This window comes from Heptranchias perlo, unplaced genomic scaffold, assembly GCF_035084215.1.
Source record: "Heptranchias perlo isolate sHepPer1 unplaced genomic scaffold, sHepPer1.hap1 HAP1_SCAFFOLD_44, whole genome shotgun sequence".
Taxonomy (NCBI): Eukaryota; Metazoa; Chordata; class Chondrichthyes; order Hexanchiformes; family Hexanchidae; genus Heptranchias; species Heptranchias perlo.
In genome coordinates, this window is record NW_027139453.1 from 9,287,716 (window position 1) to 9,308,343 (window position 20,628).

The 20,628-nt window shown below is 44.0% G+C and overlaps 21 non-coding genes across 21 annotated transcripts; all 21 read left to right on the top strand.

Annotated features, from left to right (window-relative positions):
• The first annotated feature begins 3,851 nt into the window (after positions 1 to 3,851).
• Positions 3,852 to 3,920, top strand: trnav-aac (transfer RNA valine (anticodon AAC)). Its single transcript has one exon. It is a non-coding gene; the product is annotated as a tRNA-Val (tRNA).
• A 2,023-nt stretch (positions 3,921 to 5,943) lies between these two features.
• On the top strand, positions 5,944 to 6,016 carry trnav-aac (transfer RNA valine (anticodon AAC)). The gene has a single exon. It is a non-coding gene; the product is annotated as a tRNA-Val (tRNA).
• A 454-nt stretch (positions 6,017 to 6,470) lies between these two features.
• trnav-aac (transfer RNA valine (anticodon AAC)) lies at positions 6,471 to 6,543 on the top strand. The gene has a single exon. It is a non-coding gene; the product is annotated as a tRNA-Val (tRNA).
• A 455-nt stretch (positions 6,544 to 6,998) lies between these two features.
• trnav-aac (transfer RNA valine (anticodon AAC)) lies at positions 6,999 to 7,071 on the top strand. Its single transcript has one exon. It is a non-coding gene; the product is annotated as a tRNA-Val (tRNA).
• Positions 7,072 to 7,527: 456 nt separating this feature from the next.
• trnav-aac (transfer RNA valine (anticodon AAC)) lies at positions 7,528 to 7,600 on the top strand. The gene has a single exon. It is a non-coding gene; the product is annotated as a tRNA-Val (tRNA).
• Positions 7,601 to 8,055: 455 nt separating this feature from the next.
• Positions 8,056 to 8,128, top strand: trnav-aac (transfer RNA valine (anticodon AAC)). Its single transcript has one exon. It is a non-coding gene; the product is annotated as a tRNA-Val (tRNA).
• A 455-nt stretch (positions 8,129 to 8,583) lies between these two features.
• On the top strand, positions 8,584 to 8,656 carry trnav-aac (transfer RNA valine (anticodon AAC)). Its single transcript has one exon. It is a non-coding gene; the product is annotated as a tRNA-Val (tRNA).
• A 2,040-nt stretch (positions 8,657 to 10,696) lies between these two features.
• On the top strand, positions 10,697 to 10,769 carry trnav-aac (transfer RNA valine (anticodon AAC)). Its single transcript has one exon. It is a non-coding gene; the product is annotated as a tRNA-Val (tRNA).
• Positions 10,770 to 11,224: 455 nt separating this feature from the next.
• Positions 11,225 to 11,297, top strand: trnav-aac (transfer RNA valine (anticodon AAC)). The gene has a single exon. It is a non-coding gene; the product is annotated as a tRNA-Val (tRNA).
• A 455-nt stretch (positions 11,298 to 11,752) lies between these two features.
• On the top strand, positions 11,753 to 11,825 carry trnav-aac (transfer RNA valine (anticodon AAC)). Its single transcript has one exon. It is a non-coding gene; the product is annotated as a tRNA-Val (tRNA).
• Positions 11,826 to 12,281: 456 nt separating this feature from the next.
• trnav-aac (transfer RNA valine (anticodon AAC)) lies at positions 12,282 to 12,354 on the top strand. The gene has a single exon. It is a non-coding gene; the product is annotated as a tRNA-Val (tRNA).
• A 456-nt stretch (positions 12,355 to 12,810) lies between these two features.
• On the top strand, positions 12,811 to 12,883 carry trnav-aac (transfer RNA valine (anticodon AAC)). Its single transcript has one exon. It is a non-coding gene; the product is annotated as a tRNA-Val (tRNA).
• Positions 12,884 to 13,338: 455 nt separating this feature from the next.
• Positions 13,339 to 13,412, top strand: trnav-aac (transfer RNA valine (anticodon AAC)). The gene has a single exon. It is a non-coding gene; the product is annotated as a tRNA-Val (tRNA).
• Positions 13,413 to 13,868: 456 nt separating this feature from the next.
• On the top strand, positions 13,869 to 13,941 carry trnav-aac (transfer RNA valine (anticodon AAC)). Its single transcript has one exon. It is a non-coding gene; the product is annotated as a tRNA-Val (tRNA).
• A 455-nt stretch (positions 13,942 to 14,396) lies between these two features.
• Positions 14,397 to 14,469, top strand: trnav-aac (transfer RNA valine (anticodon AAC)). The gene has a single exon. It is a non-coding gene; the product is annotated as a tRNA-Val (tRNA).
• Positions 14,470 to 16,509: 2,040 nt separating this feature from the next.
• Positions 16,510 to 16,582, top strand: trnav-aac (transfer RNA valine (anticodon AAC)). Its single transcript has one exon. It is a non-coding gene; the product is annotated as a tRNA-Val (tRNA).
• Positions 16,583 to 17,037: 455 nt separating this feature from the next.
• Positions 17,038 to 17,110, top strand: trnav-aac (transfer RNA valine (anticodon AAC)). The gene has a single exon. It is a non-coding gene; the product is annotated as a tRNA-Val (tRNA).
• A 983-nt stretch (positions 17,111 to 18,093) lies between these two features.
• trnav-aac (transfer RNA valine (anticodon AAC)) lies at positions 18,094 to 18,166 on the top strand. Its single transcript has one exon. It is a non-coding gene; the product is annotated as a tRNA-Val (tRNA).
• A 983-nt stretch (positions 18,167 to 19,149) lies between these two features.
• Positions 19,150 to 19,222, top strand: trnav-aac (transfer RNA valine (anticodon AAC)). The gene has a single exon. It is a non-coding gene; the product is annotated as a tRNA-Val (tRNA).
• A 455-nt stretch (positions 19,223 to 19,677) lies between these two features.
• Positions 19,678 to 19,750, top strand: trnav-aac (transfer RNA valine (anticodon AAC)). Its single transcript has one exon. It is a non-coding gene; the product is annotated as a tRNA-Val (tRNA).
• Positions 19,751 to 20,205: 455 nt separating this feature from the next.
• On the top strand, positions 20,206 to 20,278 carry trnav-aac (transfer RNA valine (anticodon AAC)). The gene has a single exon. It is a non-coding gene; the product is annotated as a tRNA-Val (tRNA).
• Positions 20,279 to 20,628: the final 350 nt, after the last annotated feature.

Here is a 20,628-nt window from a genome sequence, read left to right on the forward strand (position 1 = left end):
TCAGGCCAAATAGGCTCCATCATTCCACTCTCAATTATCAGCAAAGCGATGGAAAGTGTAGACGACAGTGCTATCAAGAGGCACTTACTTACCAATAACCTGCTCACCGATGCTCAGTTTGGGTTCCGCCAGCACAACTCGGCTCCAGACCTCATTACAGCCTTGGTTCAAACATGGACAAAAGAGCTGAATTCCAGAGGTGAGATGAGAGTGACTGCCTTTGATATCAAGGCAGCATTTGACCGACTGTGGCACCAAGGAGCCCTAGTAAAATTGAAGTCAATGAGAATCAGGGGAAATCTATCCACTGGCTAGAGTCATACCTAGCACAAAGGAAGATGGTAGTGGTTGTTCGAAGTGAATCTTCTCAGCCCCAGGATATTGCTGCAGTAGTTCCACAAGGCAGTGTCCAAGGTTCAACCATCTTCAGCTGCTTCATCAATGACATTCCCTCCATCATAAGGTGAGAAATGGGGATGTTCGCTGATGATTGCACAGTGTTCAGTTCCATTCGCAACCCTCAAATAATGAAGCAGTCCGAGCCCGCATGCAGCCAGACCTGGACAATATCAAGGCTTGGGCTGATAAGTAGCAAGCAACATTCGCACCAGGCAAGTGGTAGACAATGACCATCTCCAACAAGAGAGAGTCTAACCACCTCCCCTTGACATTCAACGACTTCACCATCGCCGAATCCCCCACCATCAAAATCCTGGGAGTCACCATTGAACAGAAACTTAACTGGACCAGCCGTATAAATATTGTGGCCACAAGAGCAGGTCAGAGGCTGTGAATTCTGCGGCGAGTGACTCACCTCCTGACACGCAAAAGCCTTTGCACCATCTACAAGGCAAAGTCAGGAGTGTGGTGGAATACTGTCCACTTACCTGTATGAGAATTGGTCCAACAACACTCAAGAAGCTCGACACCATTCAGGACAAAGCAGCCCGTTTGAATGACACTCCATTCACTACCTTAAACATTCACTCCCTCCACGACCAGCGCACCGTGGCTGCAGTGAGTACCTTCTGCAAGATGCAATGTAGCAGTGCTATTCGCCAAGGCTTCTTCGACAGCACCACCCAAACCCGCGACCTCTACCATGTAGAAGGACAAGAGCAGCAGGCACATGGGAACAACACAACCTGCACATTCCCCTCCAAGTCACACACCATCCTCACTTGGAAATATATCGCCGTTCCTTCATCATCACTTGGTCGCAATCCTGGAACTCCCTATCAAACAGCACTGTTGGAGAACCCTCAGCACACGGACTTCAGCGGTTCAGGATGTTGGCTCACCACCACCTTCTCAAGGGCAATTAAGGACGGACAATAAATGATGGCATTGACAGCGACGACCACACCCCATGAAATCATAGATTTCGGAGAAAGGTTGCATCACGGAAGGAGACCTTTCGGCTCAATGCAACAGCAATCCAGCTGGTCCCACGTCCCCAAACTATCGCCGTAGCCCGGCAATTCTTTTCCTTTTTCGTAATTATCCAGTTCCCTTTTGAAGGCCAAGATTGAATCTGCCTCCACCACCCCCTCGGCCAGTGCATTCCAGTTTCGAACCATTCGCTGTTTACAAAGGTTTTTCCTCATGTCACCATTGGCTCTTTTGACAATCACGTGAAATCGATATCCTCTGGTTCATGAAACTTCAGCCAATGGGAAAAGTTTCTCCCCATTCATTCTGTCCAGACCCATCACGACCTTGAATACCTCTATTAATTCTCCTCGCAACCGTCTCTGTTCCAAGGAGAACAATCACAGCTTCTCCAGTCTATCTACGTAACTAAAGTAGGTCATCCCTTTAATAATTTTAGTAAATCTCTCCCACACCCTCTCAAAGGCGTTCACATCTTTACTGAAGTGCGGTGCCCAGAACTGGACACAATACTCCGGTTGTGGCCGAACCAGTGTTTTATTAAGTTTCATAATGTCTTCCATACTTTTGGACCCTATGCCTCTATTTATAAAGCCCAGGATCCGTATGCTTTTTTAATGTATTTCTCAACCTGGTCTGCCACCTTCAATGGGTTGTGCAGATAAACCCCCAAATCTATCTGTTCCTGTACCCCTTTTAGAGTTGTGCCCTCTAGTTTATATGGCCTCTACTCGTTCTTCCTTCCGAAATGTATCAGTACGCATTTTTATGCGTAAAATTTAATCTGCCACTTGTCCGCCATGCCACCAGCCTGTCTATAACCTCTTGCAGAATATTACTCTCCTCCTCACTGTTTGCTACCCTTCCAAATTTTGTGTCATCTGCAAATTTTGAAGTTGTGCCCTGTGCTCCCAAGTCCGAATCATTAATAAATATCAAGAAAAGCAGTGGTCCCAGCATTGACCCTGGGGAACACCACTGTACATCTCCCTCCATTCCACAAAACAACCGCTCTCCACTCCTGTCTGTTTCCTGTCCCTTAGCTAATTCTGTATCCATGTTTCGACTGCCCCCTTTAATCCATGGGCCAACAGTGCGGCACTTTATCAAACGCCTTTTGAAAGTCCATATCCACTGCATCAACTGCATTGCTTTCATCTACCCGCTATGTTAACTCATCAAAATACACCACCAGGTCAGTTAAACACGATTGGCCTAATCAATCCACACTCGACCAAGTGACTGTTAATTCTGTCCCGGATTATAGTTTCCAAACGTTTCCCCACCACTGAGATTACCTGAATGGCCTCTTTTTGCTGGGTTCACCCTTGCACTATTTTTTGAAGAAGGGTGTAACATTTGCAATTCTCCAGCCCTCTGCACCACCCCCGTATCTTTGGATGTTTGGATAATTATGGCCAGTACCTCCACAATTTCCCCTCTTACTTCCCTCAGCAACCCAGGATGCATCCCATCCTGATCGGGTGACTTATCCACTTAAAGTGCATCTCGCCTTTCAAGTACCCGCTCTTTATCAATGTTTAACCCATTCAGTATCTCAACTACATCTTCCGAAATGAGATTCTGGCAACATCTTCACCCTTGGTAAAGAGATACGCAAAGTATTCTCTTTGCCCCTCTTATTTCCACTTTCAGTTCGGCTCTGAACTTTCTATATTCTGCCTGGTGAATGAATAAAGAAAAAGTTATGATTTCCGTCAGCCTGAAACAGATAGTTATGAGTTGATTAATGGCGATTTGAACAACAATTCGTCATTTTTCAGAGTTTAATGAGTAATGCGAAATTAATACAGTAAACGATTTTGGAGAAGTTAATTCCCTGAACGGGAAAGGGACCCGTCTCCGACACTGAGAGCATTTGCAGACGGCAGCTATCTTCTGAGGGTATCCGATAACACCGGAAGCAGCAGGGTTTCTGTCGTGTCGTGGTCATCACGTTCTTCTAACAAGCAAAATGTCCTCGGTTCAAAACAAGGCAGAAACATTTTTGGTCTGCCTCCATGAATCGATCTCCTTTGTGGTCCCGAATCAGAGTCGGGTTCTTCCCACCCATTTAATGTTTACATGCCTGTGGAAGACTTTTGGATTGCCTTTTATGTTGGCCGCCAGTCAATACTCATACCCTCTCTTTGCCCCTCTTATTTCCACTTTCAGTTCCCCTCTGAACTTTATATATTCTGCCTGGTGAATGAACAAAAAAAAGTTCGGATTTCCGTCAGCCTGAAACAGATAGTTATAAGTTGATTAATGGCGATTTGAACAACTATTCTTCATTTTTCAGAGTTTAATGAGTATTGCAAAATTAATACAGTAAACTATTTTGTCGAAATTAATTCCCTGAACGGGAAAGTGACCCGTCTCCCACACTGAGAGCATTTGCAGACGGCAGCTATCTTCTGAGGGTTTCCAATAAACCCACCAGCAGCAGAGTTTGTGTTGTGTAGTGTAGTGGTTATCACATTCGCCTAACACGCGAAAAGTCCCCGGTTCAAAACCGGGCAGAAACATTTTTGGGCCACCCCCTCTGCCTCCATGAATCGATCTCCTTTGTGGTCCCGAATCAGGGTAGGGTTCTTCCCACCCATTTAATGTTTACATGCCTGGGAAGACTTTTGGATTGCCTTTTATGTTGGCCGCCAGTCAATTCTCATACCCTCACTTTGCCCCTCTTATTTCCACTTTCAGTTCCCCTCTGAACTTTCGATATTCTGCATGGTGAATGAACAAAAAGAAGTTAGGATTTCAGTCAGCCTGAAACAGATAGTTAGGAGTTGATTCATGGCGATTGGAACAACTATTCGTCATTTTTCAGAGTTCAATGAATAATGCGAAATTAATACAGTAAACTATTTTGGGGAAGTTAATTCCCTGAACGGGAAACGAACCCGTCTCCCACGCTGAGAGCATTTGCAGACGGCAGCAAACTTCTGAGGGTTTCCTATAATAGCATGCGCGGCAGAGCATCTGTCGTGTAGTGGTTATCACGTTGACTGAACACGCGAAAGATCACCGTTTCGAAAACAGGTTGAACATTTTTGGCGGACCCCTGTCCCTCCATGAATCGATCTCCTTTGTGGTCCCGAATCAGAGTCGGGTTCTTCCGACCCGTTTAATGTTAACATGGCTGTGGAAGACTTTTGGATTGCCTTTTATGTTGGCCGCCAGTCTATTCTCAGACCCTCTCTTTGCCCCTCTTATTTCCCCTTCAGTTCCCCTCTGAACTTTCTATATTCTGCCTGGTGAATGAAAAAAAAAAGTTAGGATTTACGTCAGCCTGAAACAGATAATTATTCGTTGATTCATGGCGATTTGAACAACTATTCGTCTTTTTTCAGAGTTTAATGAGTATTGCGAAATTAATACAGTAAACTATTTTGTAGAAATTAATTCCCTGAACGGGAAAGTGACCCGTCTCCCACACTGAGAGCATTTGCAGACGGCAGCTATCCTCTGAGGGATTTCTATAACGATAGAAACAGCAGAGTTTCTGTCGTGCAGTGGTTATCACGTTCTCCGACCAAGCGAAAAGTCCCCATTTCAAAATCGAACAGAAACATTTTTGGTCTGTCGACATGAATCAATCTCCTTTGTGGTCCCGAATCAGGGTCGGGTTCTTGCAACCCGTTTAATGTTTTAATGCCTGTTGAAGACTTTTGGATTGCCTTATATAATGGCCGCCAGTCTATTCTCATACCATCTCTTTGCCCCTCTTATTTCCATTTTCAGTTCCCCTCTGAACATTCTGTGTTCTGCCTGGTGATTCAATTAAAAAAAAGTTAGGATTTCCATCAGATTGAAACAGATATTTATGACTTGATTAATGGCGATTTGAACAACTATTCGTCATTTTTCAGAGGTTCATGAGTATTGCGAAATGAATACAGCAAACTATTTTGGAGAAGTTAATTCCCTGAAAGGGAAAGGGCCCTGTCTCACACACTGAGAGCATTTGCAGACGGCAGCTACCTTCTGAGGGTTTCCAATAAAACGGCAAACAGCAGAGTTTCTGTAGTGTAGTGGTTATCACGTTCGCCTAATATGCGAAAGGTCCCCGCTGCGAACCCAGCCAGCAACATTTTTGGGCCACCCCCTCTGTCTCCATGAATCGATCTCCTTTGTGTTCCCGAATCAGGTTCGGGTTCTCACCACCCGTTTCCTGTTAACAGACCGGTGGAAGACTTTTGGATTGCCTGATATGATGGTCGCCAGTCTATTCTCATACCCTCTCTTTGCCCCTCTTATTTCCATTTTCAGTTCCCCTCTGAACTTTCTGTATTCTGCCTGGTGATTCAATAACAAAGAAGTTAGGATTTCCATCAGCTTGAAACAGAAAGTTATTAGTTGATTCATGGCGCTTTGAACAATTATTCGTCTTTTTTCAGAGGTTCATGAGTATTGCGAAATGAATACAGCAAACTATTTTGTAGAAGTTAATTCCCTGAACGGGAAAGGGACCTGTTTCACACACTGAGAGCAGTTGTAGACGGCAGCTATCATCTGAGGGTTTCCTATAAAACTGCAAGCAGCATAGTTTCTGTAGTGTAGTGGTTGTCACGTTCGCTTAACACGCGAAAGGTCCCCGGTTCGAAACCGGGCAGAAACATTTTTGGGCCACACACTCTGTCTCCATGAATCGATCTCCTTTGTGTTCCCGAATCAGGTTCGGGTTCTTGCAACTCGTTTAATATTCACAGACCGGTGGAAGACTTTTGGATTGCCTGATATGATGGCCGCCAGTCCATTATCATACCCTCTCTTTGCCCCTCTTATTTCCATTTTCAGTTCCACTCTGAACTTTCTGTATTCTGCCTGGTGATTCAGTTAAAAAAAAGTTAGGTTTCCCATCAGCTTGTAACAGAAAGTTATTAGTTGGTTCATGGCGCTTTTAACAATTATTCGTCTTTTTTCAGAGGTTCATGAGAATTGCAAAATGAATACAGCAAACTATTTTGTAAAGTTAATTCCCTGAACGGGAAAGGTTCCTGTTTCCCACACTGAGAGCATTTGTAGACGGCAGCTATCTTCTGAGGGTTTCCTATAAATCGGTTAGCAGCGGAGTTTCTGTAGTGTAGTGGTTATCACGTTCGCTTAACACGCGAAAGGTCCCCGGTTCGAAACCGGGCAGAAACTTTTTTGGGCCACCCCCTCTGTCTTCATGAATCGATCTCCTTTGTGGTCCCGAATCAGGCTCGGGTTCTTACAACCCGTTTAATGTTTTCATGCCTGTGCAAGACCTTTGGATTGCCTTATATGATGGCCACCAGTCTATTCTCATACCCTCTCATTGCCCCTCTTATTTCCATTTTCAGTTCCCCTCTGAACTTTCTGTGTTCTGCCTGGTGATTCAATAACAAAAAAGTTAGGATTTCCATCAGCTTGAAACAGAAAGTTATTAGTTGATTCATGGCGCTTTGAACAATTATTTGTCTTTTTTCAGAGGTTCATGAGTATTGCGAAATGAATACAGCAAACTATTTTGTAGAAGTTAATTCCCTGAAAGGGAAAGGGCCCTGTTTCCCACACTGAGAGCAGTTGTAGACGGCAGCTATCTTCTGAGGGTTTCCTATAAAACTGCAAGCAGCAGAATTTCTGTAGTGTAGTGGTTATCACGTTCGCTTAACACGCGAAAGGTCCCCGGTTCGAAACCGGGCTGAAACATTTTTGGGCCACCCCCTCTGTCTCCATGAATCGATCTCCTTTGTGGTCCCGAATCAGGCTCGGGTTCTTACAACCCGTTTAATGTTTTACATACCGGTGGAAGACTTTTGGATTGCCTTATATGATGGCCGCCAGTCTATTCTCATACCCTCTCTTTGCCCCTCTTATTTCCATTTTCAGTTCCCCTCTGAACTTTCTGTATTCTGCCTGGTGATTCAACAAAAAAAAAGTTAGGATTTTCATCAGCTTGAAACAGAAAGTTATTAGTTGATTCATAGCGCTTTGAACAATTATTCGTCTTTTTTCAGAGGTTCATGAGTATTGCGAAATGAATACAGCAAACTATTTTGGAGAAGTTAATTACCTGAAAGGGAAAGGGTCCTGTCTCCCACACTGAGAGCATTTGCAGACGGCAGCTATCTTCTGAGGGTTTCCTATAAATGGGTTAGCAGCGGAGTTTCTGTAGTGTAGTGGTTATCACGTTCGCTTAACACGCGAAAGGTCCCCGGTTCGAAACAGGGCAGAAACTTTTTTGCGCCACCCCCTCTGTCTCCATGAATCGATCTCCTTTGTGGTCCCGAATCAGGCTCGGGTTCTTCCAACCCGTTTAATGTTTTCATGCCTGTGCAAGACCTTTGGATTGCCTTATATGATGGCCACCAGTCTATTCTCATACCCTCTCATTGCCCCTCTTATTTCCATTTTCAGTTCCCCTCTGAACTTTCTGTGTTCTGCCTGGTGATTCAATAACAAAAAAGTTAGGATTTCCATCAGCTTGAAACAGAAAGTTATTAGTTGATTCATGGCGCTTTGAACAATTATTTGTCTTTTTTCAGAGGTTCATGAGTATTGCGAAATGAATACAGCAAACTATTTTGTAGAAGTTAATTCCCTGAAAGGGAAAGGACCCTGTTTCCCACACTGAGAGCAGTTGTAGACGGCAGCTATCTTCTGAGGGTTTCCTATAAAACTGCAAGCAGCAGAGTTTCTGTAGTGTAGTGGTTATCACGTTCGCTTAACACGCGAAAGGTCCCCGGTTCGAAACCGGGCTGAAACATTTTTGGGCCACCCCCTCTGTCTCCATGAATCGATCTCCTTTGTGGTCCCGAATCAGGCTCGGGGACTGACAACCCGTTTAATGTTTTCATGCCTGTACAAGACCTTTGGATTGCCTTATATGATGGCCAACAGTCTATTCTCATACCCTCTCATTGCCCCTCTTATTTCCATTTTCAGTTCCCCTCTGAACTTTCTGTGTTCTGCCTGGTGATTCAATAACAAAAAAGTTAGGATTTCCATCAGCTTGAAACAGAAAGTTATTAGTTGATTCATGGCGCTTTGAACAATTATTTGTCTTTTTTCAGAGGTTCATGAGTATTGCGAAATGAATACAGCAAACTATTTTGGAGAAGTTAATTCCCTGAAAGGGAAAGGGCCCTGTTTCCCACACTGAGAGCAGTTGTAGACGTCAGCTATCTTCTGAGGGTTTCCTATAAAACTGCAAGCAGCAGAATTTCTGTAGTGTAGTGGTTATCACGTTCGCTTAACACGCGAAAGGTCCCCGGTTCGAAACCGGGCAGAAACATTTTTGGGCCACCCCCTCTGTCTCCATGAATCGATCTCCTTTGTGGCCCCGATTCAGGTTCGGGTTCTCACAACTCGTTTAATGTTTTACATACCGGTGGAAGACTTTTGGATTGCCTTATATGATGGCCGCCAGTCTATTCTCATTCCCTCTCTTTGCCCCTCTTATTTCCATTTTCAGTTCCCCTCTGAACTTTCTGTATTCTGCCTGGTGATTCAACAAAAAAAAAGTTAGGATTTTCATCAGCTTGAAACAGAAAGTTATTAGTTGATTCATAGCGCTTTGAACAATTATTCGTCTTTTTTCAGAGGTTCATGAGTATTGCGAAATGAATACAGCAAACTATTTTGGAGAAGTTAATTACCTGAAAGGGAAAGGGTCATGTCTCCCACACTGAGAGCATTTGCAGACGGCAGCTTTCTTCTGAGGGTTTCCTATAAAACAACCAACAACAGAGTTTCTGTAGTGTTGTGGTTATCACGTTCGTTTAACGCGCGGAAGGTCCCCGCTGCGAACACAACCAGCAACATTTTTTGGCCACCCCCTCTGCCTCCATGAATCGATCTCCTTTGTGGCCGCGAATCAGAGTCGGTTTCTCACCACCCGTTTCATGTTCACAGACCGGTAGAAGACTTTTCGATTGCCTTGTATGATGGCCGCCAGTCAATTCTCATACCCTCACTTTGCCCCTCTTATTTCCATTTTCAATTCCCCTCTGAACTTTCTGTATTCTGCCTGGTGATTCAATAACAAAAAAGTTAGGATTTCCATCAGCTTGAAACAGAAAGTTGTTCGTTGATTCATGGCGCTTTGAACAATTATTCGTCTTTTTTCAGATGTTCATGAGTATTGCGAAATGAATACAGCAAACTATTTTGTCGAACTTAATTCCCTGAACGGGAAAGGGTCCTGTTTCCCACACTGAGAGCATTTCTAGACGGCAGCTATCTTCTGAAGGTTTCCTATAAATCAGTAAGCAGCGGAGTTCCTGTAGTGTAGTGGTTATCACGTTCGCTAAACACGCGAAAGGTCCCCGGTTCGCAACCGGGCACAAACATTTTTGGGCCACTCCCTCTGCCTCCATGAATCGATCTCCTTTGTGGCCGCGAATCAGAGTCGGTTTCTCACCACACGTTTCATGTTCACAGACCGGTGGAAGACTTTTGGATTGCCTTATATGATGGCCGCCAGTCTATTCTCATACCCTCTCTTTGCCCCTCGTATTTCCATTTTCAGTTCCCCTCTGAACTTTCTGTATTCTGCCTGGTGATTCAACAAAAAAAAAGTTAGGATTTCCATCAGCTTGAAAAAGAAAGTTATTAGTTGATTCATGGCGCTTTGAACAATTATTCGTCTTTTTTCAGAGGTTCATGAGTATTGCGAAATGAATACAGCAAACTATTTTGGAGAAGTTAATTCCCTGAAAGGGAAAGGGCCCTTTCTCCCACACTGAGAGCATTTGCAGACGGCAGCTATCTTCTGAGGGTTTCCTATAAAATGACCAACAGCAGAGTTTCTGTAGTGTTGTTGTTATCACGTTTGTTTAACACGCGAAAGGTCCCCGCTGCGAACCCGACCATCAACATTTTTGGGCCACACCCTCTGCCTCCATGAATCGATCTCCTTTGTGGCCGCGAATCAGAGTCGGGTTCTTCCAACCCGTTTCATGTTTACATCCCGGTGGAAGACTTTTGGATTGACTTATATGATGGCCGCCAGTCTATTCTCATACGCTCTCTTTGCCCCTCTTATTTCCATTTTCAGTTCCCCTCTGAACTCTCTGTATTCTGCCTGGTGATTCAATAACAAAAAAGTTAGGATTTCCATCAGCTGGAAACAGAAAGTTATTCGTTGATTCATGGCGCTTTGAACAATCATTCGTCTTTTTTCAGAGGTTCATGAGTATTGCGAAATGAATACAGCAAACTATTTTGTGGAAGTTAATTCCCTGAACGGGAAAGGGACCTGTTCCCTACACTGAGAGCAGTTGTAGACGGCAGCTATCTTCTGAGGGTTTCCTAAAAAACAGCAAGCAGCAGAGTTTCTGTAGTGTAGTGTTTATCACGTTCGCTTAACACGCGAGAGGTCTCCGGTTCGAAACCGGGCAGAAACATTTTTGGGCCACCCCCTCTGCCACCATGAATCGATCTCCTTTGTGGTCCCGAATCAGGGTCGGGTTCTTCCCACCCGTTTCATGTTCACAGACCGGTGGAAGACTTTTGGATTGCCTGATATGATGGCCGCCAGTCTATTCTCATACCCTCTCTTTGCCCCTCTTATTTCCATTTTCAATTCCCCTCTGAACTTTCTGTATTCTGCCTGGTGATTCAATAACAAAAAAGTTAGGATTTCCATCAGCTTGAAACAGAAAGTTGTTCGTTGATTCATGGCGCTTTGAACAATTATTCGTCTTTTTTCAGATGTTCATGAGTATTGCGAAATGAATACAGCAAACTATTTTGTCGAAGTTAATTCCCTGAAAGGGAAAGGGCCCTGTTTCCCACACTGAGAGCAGTTGTAGACGTCAGCTATCTTCTGAGGGTTTCCTATAAAACTGCAAGCAGCAGAATTTCTGTAGTGTAGTGGTTATCACGTTCGCTTAACACGCGAAAGGTCCCCGGTTCGAAACCGGGCTGAAACATTTTTGGGCCACCCCCTCTGTCTCCATGAATCGATCTCCTTTGTGGTCCCGAATCAGGGTCGGGTTCTTACAACCCGTTTAATGTTTTCATGCCTGTGCAAGACCTTTGGATTGCCTTATATGATGGCCACCAGTCTATTCTCATACCCTCTCATTGCCCCTCTTATTTCCATTTTCAGTTCCCCTCTGAACTTTCTGTGTTCTGCCTGGTGATTCAATAACAAAAAAGTTAGGATTTCCATCAGCTGGAAACAGAAAGTTATTAGTTGATTCATGGCGCTTTGAACAATTATTTGTCTTTTTTCAGAGGTTCATGAGTATTGCGAAATGAATACAGCAAACTATTTTGTAGAAGTTAATTCCCTGAAAGGGAAAGGGCCCTGTTTCCCACACTGAGAGCAGTTGTAGACGTCAGCTATCTTCTGAGGGTTTCCTATAAAACTGCAAGCAGCAGAATTTCTGTAGTGTAGTGGTTATCACGTTCGCTTAACACGCGAAAGGTCCACGGTTCGAAACCGGGCAGAAACATTTTTGGGCCACCCCCTCTGTCTCCATGAATCGATCTCCTTTGTGGCCCCGATTCAGGTTCGGGTTCTCACAACTCGTTTAATGTTTTACAAACCGGTGGAAGACTTTTGGATTGCCTTATATGATGGCCGCCAGTCTATTCTCATACCCTCTCTTTGCCCCTCTTATTTCCATTTTCAGTTCCCCTCTGAACTTTCTGTATTCTGCCTGGTGATTCAACAAAAAAAAAGTTAGGATTTTCATCAGCTTGAAACAGAAAGTTATTAGTTGATTCATAGCGCTTTGAACAATTATTCGTCTTTTTTCAGAGGTTCATGAGTATTGCGAAATGAATACAGCAAACTATTTTGGAGAAGTTAATTACCTGAAAGGGAAAGGGCCCTGTTTCCCACACTGAGAGCAGTTGTAGACGTCAGCTATCTTCTGAGGGTTTCCTATAAAACTGCAAGCAGCAGAATTTCTGTAGTGTAGTGGTTATCACGTTCGCTTAACACGCGAAAGGTCCACGGTTCGAAACCGGGCAGAAACATTTTTGGGCCACCCCCTCTGTCTCCATGAATCGATCTCCTTTGTGGCCCCGATTCAGGTTCGGGTTCTCACAACTCGTTTAATGTTTTACATACCGGTGGAAGACTTTTGGATTGCCTTATATGATGGCCGCCAGTCTATTCTCATACCCTCTCTTTGCCCCTCTTATTTCCATTTTCAGTTCCCCTCTGAACTTTCTGTATTCTGCCTGGTGATTCAACAAAAAAAAAGTTCGGATTTTCATCAGCTTGAAACAGAAAGTTATTAGTTGATTCATAGCGCTTTGAACAATTATTCGTCTTTTTTCAGAGGTTCATGAGTATTGCGAAATGAATACAGCAAACTATTTTGGAGAAGTTAATTACCTGAAAGGGAAAGGGTCCTGTCTCCCACACTGAGAGCATTTGCAGACGGCAGCTATCTTCTGAGGGTTTCCTATAAATCGGTTAGCAGCGGAGTTTCTGTAGTGTAGTGGTTATCACGTTCGCTTAACACGCGAAAGGTCCCCGGTTCGAAATCGGGCAGAAACTTTTTTGCGCCACCCCCTCTGTCTCCATGAATCGATCTCCTTTGTGGTCCCGAATCAGGCTCGGGTTCTTCCAACCCGTTTAATGTTTTCATGCCTGTGCAAGACCTTTGGATTGCCTTATATGATGGCCACCAGTCTATTCTCATACCCTCTCATTGCCCCTCTTATTTCCATTTTCAGTTCCCCTCTGAACTTTCTGTGTTCTGCCTGGTGATTCAATAAAAAAAAAGTTAGGATTTTCATCAGCTTGAAACAGAAAGTTATTAGTTGATTCATGGCGCTTTGAACAATTATTTGTCTTTTTTCAGAGGTTCATGAGTATTGCGAAATGAATACAGCAAACTATTTTGGAGAAGTTAATTCCCTGAAAGGGAAAGGGCCCTGTTTCCCACACTGAGAGCAGTTGTAGACGTCAGCTATCTTCTGAGGGTTTCCTATAAAACTGCAAGCAGCAGAATTTCTAGTAGTGTAGTGGTTATCACGTTCGCTTAACACGCGAAAGGTCCCCGGTTCGAAACCGGGCAGAAACATTTTTGGGCCACCCCCTCTGTCTCCATGAATCGATCTCCTTTGTGGCCCCGATTCAGGTTCGGGTTCTCACAACTCGTTTAATGTTTTACACACCGGTGGAAGACTTTTGGATTGCCTTATATGATGGCCGCCAGTCTATTCTCATACCCTCTCTTTGCCCCTCTTATTTCCATTTTCAGTTCCCCTCTGAACTTTCTGTATTCTGCCTGGTGATTCAACAAAAAAAAAGTTCGGATTTTCATCAGCTTGAAACAGAAAGTTATTAGTTGATTCATAGCGCTTTGAACAATTATTCGTCTTTTTTCAGAGGTTCATGAGTATTGCGAAATGAATACAGCAAACTATTTTGGAGAAGTTAATTACCTGAAAGGGAAAGGGTCCTGTCTCCCACACTGAGAGCATTTGCAGACGGCAGCTATCTTCTGAGGGTTTCCTATAAATCGGTTAGCAGCGGAGTTTCTGTAGTGTAGTGGTTATCACGTTCGCTTAACACGCGAAAGGTCCCCGGTTCGAAACCGGGCAGAAACTTTTTTGCGCCACCCCCTCTGTCTCCATGAATCGATCTCCTTTGTGGTCCCGAATCAGGCTCGGGTTCTTCCAACCCGTTAAATGTTTTCATGCCTGTGCAAGACCTTTGGATTGCCTTATATGATGGCCACCAGTCTATTCTCATACCCTCTCATTGCCCCTCTTATTTCCATTTTCAGTTCCCCTCTGAACTTTCTGTGTTCTGCCTGGTGATTCAATAAAAAAAAAGTTAGGATTTTCATCAGCTTGAAACAGAAAGTTATTAGTTGATTCATGGCGCTTTGAACAATTATTTGTCTTTTTTCAGAGGTTCATGAGTATTGCGAAATGAATACAGCAAACTATTTTGGAGAAGTTAATTCCCTGAAAGGGAAAGGGCCCTGTTTCCCACACTGAGAGCAGTTGTAGACGTCAGCTATCTTCTGAGGGTTTCCTATAAAACTGCAAGCAGCAGAATTTCTGTAGTGTAGTGGTTATCACGTTCGCTTAACACGCGAAAGGTCCCCGGTTCGAAACCGGGCAGAAACATTTTTGGGCCACCCCCTCTGTCTCCATGAATCGATCTCCTTTGTGGCCCCGATTCAGGTTCGGGTTCTCACAACTCGTTTAATGTTTTACATACCGGTGGAAGACTTTTGGATTGCCTTATATGATGGCCGCCTGTCTATTCTCATACCCTCTCTTTGCCCCTCTTATTTCCATTTTCAGTTCCCCTCTGAACTTTCTGTATTCTGCCTGGTGATTCAACAAAAAAAAAGTTAGGATTTTCATCAGCTTGAAACAGAAAGTTATTAGTTGATTCATAGCGCTTTGAACAATTATTCGTCTTTTTTCAGAGGTTCATGAGTATTGCGAAATGAATACAGCAAACTATTTTGGAGAAGTTAATTACCTGAAAGGGAAAGGGTCATGTCTCCCACACTGAGAGCATTTGCAGACGGCAGCTTTCTTCTGAGGGTTTCCTATAAAACAACCAACAACAGAGTTTCTGTAGTGTTGTGGTTATCACGTTCGTTTAACGCGCGGAAGGTCCCCGCTGCGAACACAACCAGCAACATTTTTTGGCCACCCCCTCTGCCTCCATGAATCGATCTCCTTTGTGGCCGCGAATCAGAGTCGGTTTCTCACCACCCGTTTCATGTTCACAGACCGGTAGAAGACTTTTCGATTGCCTTGTATGATGGCCGCCAGTCAATTCTCATACCCTCACTTTGCCCCTCTTATTTCCATTTTCAATTCCCCTCTGAACTTTCTGTATTCTGCCTGGTGATTCAATAACAAAAAAGTTAGGATTTCCATCAGCTTGAAACAGAAAGTTTTTCGTTGATTCATGGCGCTTTGAACAATTATTCGTCTTTTTTCAGATGTTCATGAGTATTGCGAAATGAATACAGCAAACTATTTTGTCGAAGTTAATTCCCTGAACGGGAAAGGGTCCTGTTTCCCACACTGAGAGCATTTCTAGACGGCAGCTATCTTCTGAAGGTTTCCTATAAATCAGTAAGCAGCGGAGTTTCTTTAGTGTAGTGGTTATCACGTTCGCTAAACACGCGAAAGGTCCCCGGTTCGCAACCGGGCACAAACATTTTTGGGCCACTCCCTCTGCCTCCATGAATCGATCTCCTTTGTGGCCGCGAATCAGAGTCGGTTTCTCACCACACGTTTCATGTTCACAGACCGGTGGAAGACTTTTGGATTGCCTTATATGATGGCCGCCAGTCTATTCTCATACCCTCTCTTTGCCCCTCTTATTTCCATTTTCAGTTCCCCTCTGAACTTTCTGTATTCTGCCCGGTGATTCAACAAAAAAAAAGTTAGGATTTCCATCAGCTTGAAAAAGAAAGTTATTAGTTGATTCATGGCGCTTTGAACAATTATTCGTCTTTTTTCAGAGGTTCATGAGTATTGCGAAATGAATACAGCAAACTATTTTGGAGAAGTTAATTCCCTGAAAGGGAAAGGGCCCTTTCTCCCACACTGAGAGCATTTGCAGACGGCAGCTATCTTCTGAGGGTTTCCTATAAAATGACCAACAGCAGAGTTTCTGTAGTGTTGTTGTTATCACGTTTGTTTAACACGCGAAAGGTCCCCGCTGCGAACCCGACCATCAACATTTTTGGGCCACACCCTCTGCCTCCATGAATCGATCTCCTTTGTGGCCGCGAATCAGAGTCGGGTTCTTCCAACCCGTTTCATGTTTACATCCCGGTGGAAGACTTTTGGATTGACTTATATGATGGCCGCCAGTCTATTCTCATACGCTCTCTTTGCCCCTCTTATTTCCATTTTCAGTTCCCCTCTGAACTCTCTGTATTCTGCCTGGTGATTCAATAACAAAAAAGTTAGGATTTCCATCAGCTGGAAACAGAAAGTTATTCGTTGATTCATGGCGCTTTGAACAATCATTCGTCTTTTTTCAGAGGTTCATGAGTATTGCGAAATGAATACAGCAAACTATTTTGTGGAAGTTAATTCCCTGAACGGGAAAGGGACCTGTTCCCTACACTGAGAGCAGTTGTAGACGGCAGCTATCTTCTGAGGGTTTCCTAAAAAACAGCAAGCAGCAGAGTTTCTGTAGTGTAGTGTTTATCACGTTCGCTTAACACGCGAGAGGTCTCCGGTTCGAAACCGGGCAGAAACATTTTTGGGCCACCCCCTCTGCCACCATGAATCGATCTCCTTTGTGGTCCCGAATCAGGGTCGGGTTCTTCCCACCCGTTTCATGTTCACAGACCGGTGGAAGACTTTTGGATTGCCTGATATGATGGCCGCCAGTCTATTCTCATACCCTCTCTTTGCCCCTCTTATTTCCATTTTCAATTCCCCTCTGAACTTTCTGTATTCTGCCTGGTGATTCAATAACAAAAAAGTTAGGATTTCCATCAGCTTGAAACAGAAAGTTGTTCGTTGATTCATGGCGCTTTGAACAATTATTCGTCTTTTTTCAGATGTTCATGAGTATTGCGAAATGAATACAGCAAACTATTTTGTCGAAGTTAATTCCCTGAACGGGAAAGGGTCCTGTTTCCCACACTGAGAGCATTTCTAGACGGCAGCTATCTTCTGAAGGTTTCCTATAAATCAGTAAGCAGCGGAGTTTCTGTAGTGTAGTGGTTATCACGTTCGCTTAACACGCGAAAGGTCCCCGGTTCGAAACCGGGCAGAAACATTTTTGGGCCACTCCCTCTGCCTCCATGAATCGATCTCCTTTGTGGCCGCGAATCAGAGTCGGTTTCTCACCACCCGTTTCATGTTCACAGACCGGTGGAAGACTTTTGGATTGCCTTATATGATGGCCGCCAGTCTATTCTCATACCCTCTCTTTGCCCCTCTTATTTCCATTTTCAGTTCCCCTCTGAACGTTCTGTAATCTGCCTGGTGATTCAACAAAAAAAAAGTTAGGATTTCCATCAGCTTGAAAAAGAAAGTTATTAGTTGATTCATGGCGCTTTGAACAATTATTCGTCTTTTTTCAGAGGTTCATGAGTATTGCGAAATGAATACAGCAAACTATTTTGTAGAAGTTAATTCCCTGAAAGGGAAAGGGCCCTTTCTCCCACACTGAGAGCATTTGCAGACGGCAGCTATCTTCTGAGGGTTTCCTATAAAATGACCAACAGCAGAGTTTCTGTAGTGTTGTTGTTATCACGTTTGTTTAACACGCGAAAGGTCCCCGCTGCGAACCCGACCATCAACATTTTTGGGCCACACCCTCTGCCTCCATGAATCGATCTCCTTTGTGGCCGCGAATCAGAGTCGGGTTCTTCCAACCCGTTTCATGTTTACATCCCGGTGGAAGACTTTTGGATTGACTTATATGATTGCCGCCAGTCTATTCTCATACGCTCTCATTGCCCCTCTTATTTCCATTTTCAGTTCCCCTCTGAACTCTCTGTATTCTGCCTGGTGATTCAATAACAAAAAAGTTAGGATTTCCATCAGCTGGAAACAGAAAGTTATTCGTTGATTCATGGCGCTTTGAACAATTATTCGTCTTTTTTCAGATGTTCATGAGTATTGCGAAATGAATACAGCAAACTATTTTGTCGAAGTTAATTCCCTGAACGGGAAAGGGTCCTGTTTCCCACACTGAGAGCATTTCTAGACGGCAGCTATCTTCTGAAGGTTTCCTATAAATCAGTAAGCAGCGGAGTTTCGGTAGTGTAGTCGTTATCACGTTCGCTTAACACGCGAAAGGTCCCCGGTTCGAAACCGGGCGGAAACATTTTTGGGCCACTCACTCTGCCTCCATGAATCGATCTCCTTTGTGGCCGCGAATCAGAGTCGGTTTCTCACCACCCGTTTCATGTTCACAGACCGGTGGAAGACTTTTGGATTGCCTTATATGATGGCCGCCAGTCTATTCTCATACCCTCTCTTTGCCCCTCTTATTTCCATTTTCAGTTCCCCTCTGAACTTTCTGTATTCTGCCTGGTGATTCAACAAAAAAAAAGTTAGGATTTCCATCAGCTTGAAAAAGAAAGTTATTAGTTGATTCATGGCGCTTTGAACAATTATTCGTCTTTTTTCAGAGGTTGATGAGTATTGCGAAATGAATACAGCAAACTATTTTGGAGAAGTTATTTCCCTGAAAGGGAAAGGGCCCTTTCTCCCACACTGAGAGCATTTGCAGACGGCAGCTATCTTCTGAGGGTTTCCTATAAAATGACCAACAGCAGAGTTTCTGTAGTGTTGTTGTTATCACGTTTGTTTAACACGCGAAAGGTCCCCGCTGCGAACCCGACCATCAACATTTTTGGGCCACACCCTCTGCCTCCATGAATCGATCTCCTTTGTGGCCGCGAATCAGAGTCGGGTTCTTCCAACCCGTTTCATGTTTACATCCCGGTGGAAGACTTTTGGATTGACTTATATGATGGCCGCCAGTCTATTCTCATACGCTCTCTTTGTCCCTCTTATTTCCATTTTCAGTTCCCCTCTGAACTCTCTGTATTCTGCCTGGTGATTCAATAACAAAAAAGTTAGGATTTCCATTAGCTGGAAACAGAAAGTTATTCGTTGATTCATGGCGCTTTGAACAATCATTCGTCTTTTTTCAGAGGTTCATGAGTATTGCGAAATGAATACAGCAAACTATTTTGTGGAGGTTAATTCCCTGAACGGGAAAGGGACCTGTTCCCCACACTGAGAGCAGTTGTAGACGGCAGCTATCTTCTGATGGTTTCCTAAAAAACAGCAAGCAGCAGAGTTTCTGTAGTGTAGTGTTTATCACGTTCGCTTAACACGCGAGAGGTCTCCGGTTCGAAACCGGGCAGAAACATTTTTGGGCCACCCCCTCTGCCACCATGAATCGATCTCCTTTGTGGTCCCGAATCAGGGTCGGGTTCTTCCCACCCGTTTCATGTTCACAGACCGGTGGAAGACTTTTGGATTGCCTGATATGATGGCCGCCAGTCTATTCTCATACCCTCTCTTTGCCCCTCTTATTTCCATTTTCAATTCCCCTCTGAACTTTCTGTATTCTGCCTGGTGATTCAATAACAAAAAAGTTAGGATTTCCATCAGCTTGAAACAGAAAGTTGTTCGTTGATTCATGGCGCTTTGAACAATTATTCGTCTTTTTTCAGAGGTTCATGAGTATTGCGAAATGAATACAGCAAACTATTTTGTCGAAGTTAATTCCCTGAACGGGAAAGGGTCCTGTTTCCCACACTGAGAGCATTTCTAGACGGCAGCTATCTTCTGAAGGTTTCCTATAAAGCAGTAAGCAGCGGAGTTTCTGTAGTGTAGTGGTTATCACGTTCGCTTAACACGCGAAAGGTCCCCGGTTCGAAACCGGGCAGAAACATTTTTGGGCCACTCCCTCTGCCTCCATGAATCGATCTCCTTTGTGGCCGCGAATCAGAGTCGGGTTCTTCCCACCCGTTTCATGTTCACAGACCGGTGGAAGTCTTTTGGATTGCCTGATATGATGGCCGCCAGTCTATTCTCATACCCTCTCTTTGCCCCTCGTATTTCCATTTTCAGTTCCCCTCTGAACTTTCTGTATTCTGCCTGGTGATTCAATAACAAAAAAGTTCGGATTTCCATCAGCTTGAAACCGAAAGTTATTAGTTGATTCATGGCGCTTTGAACAATTATTCGTCTTTTTTCAGAGGTTCATGAGTATTGCGAAATTAATCCAGCAAACTATTTTGTGGAAGTTAATTCCCTGAACGGGAAAGGGACCAGTTTTCCACACTGAGAGCAGTTGTAGACGGCAGCTATCTTCTGAGGGTTTCCTATAAAACTGCAAGCAGCACAGTTTCTGTAGTGTAATGGTTATCACGTTCGCTTAACACGCGAAAAGTCCCCGGTTCAAAACCGGGGAGAAACATTTTTGGGCCACCCCCTCTGTCTCCATGAATCGATGTCCTTTGTGGTCCCGAATCAGTGTCGGGTTCTTCCAACCCGTTTAATGTTTTCATACCGGTGGAAGACTTTTGGATTGCCTTATATGATGGCCGCCAGTCTATTCTCATACCCTCTCTTTCCCTCTCTTACTTCCATTTTCGGTTCCCCTCTGAACTTTCTGTGTTCTGCATGGTGAGTCAATGATAAAAAAGTTAGGATTTCCATCAGATTGAAACATATATTTATGAGTTGATTAATGGCGCTTTGAACAATTATTCGTCATTTTTCAGAGGTTCATGAGTATTGCGAAATGAATACAGCAAACTATTTTGT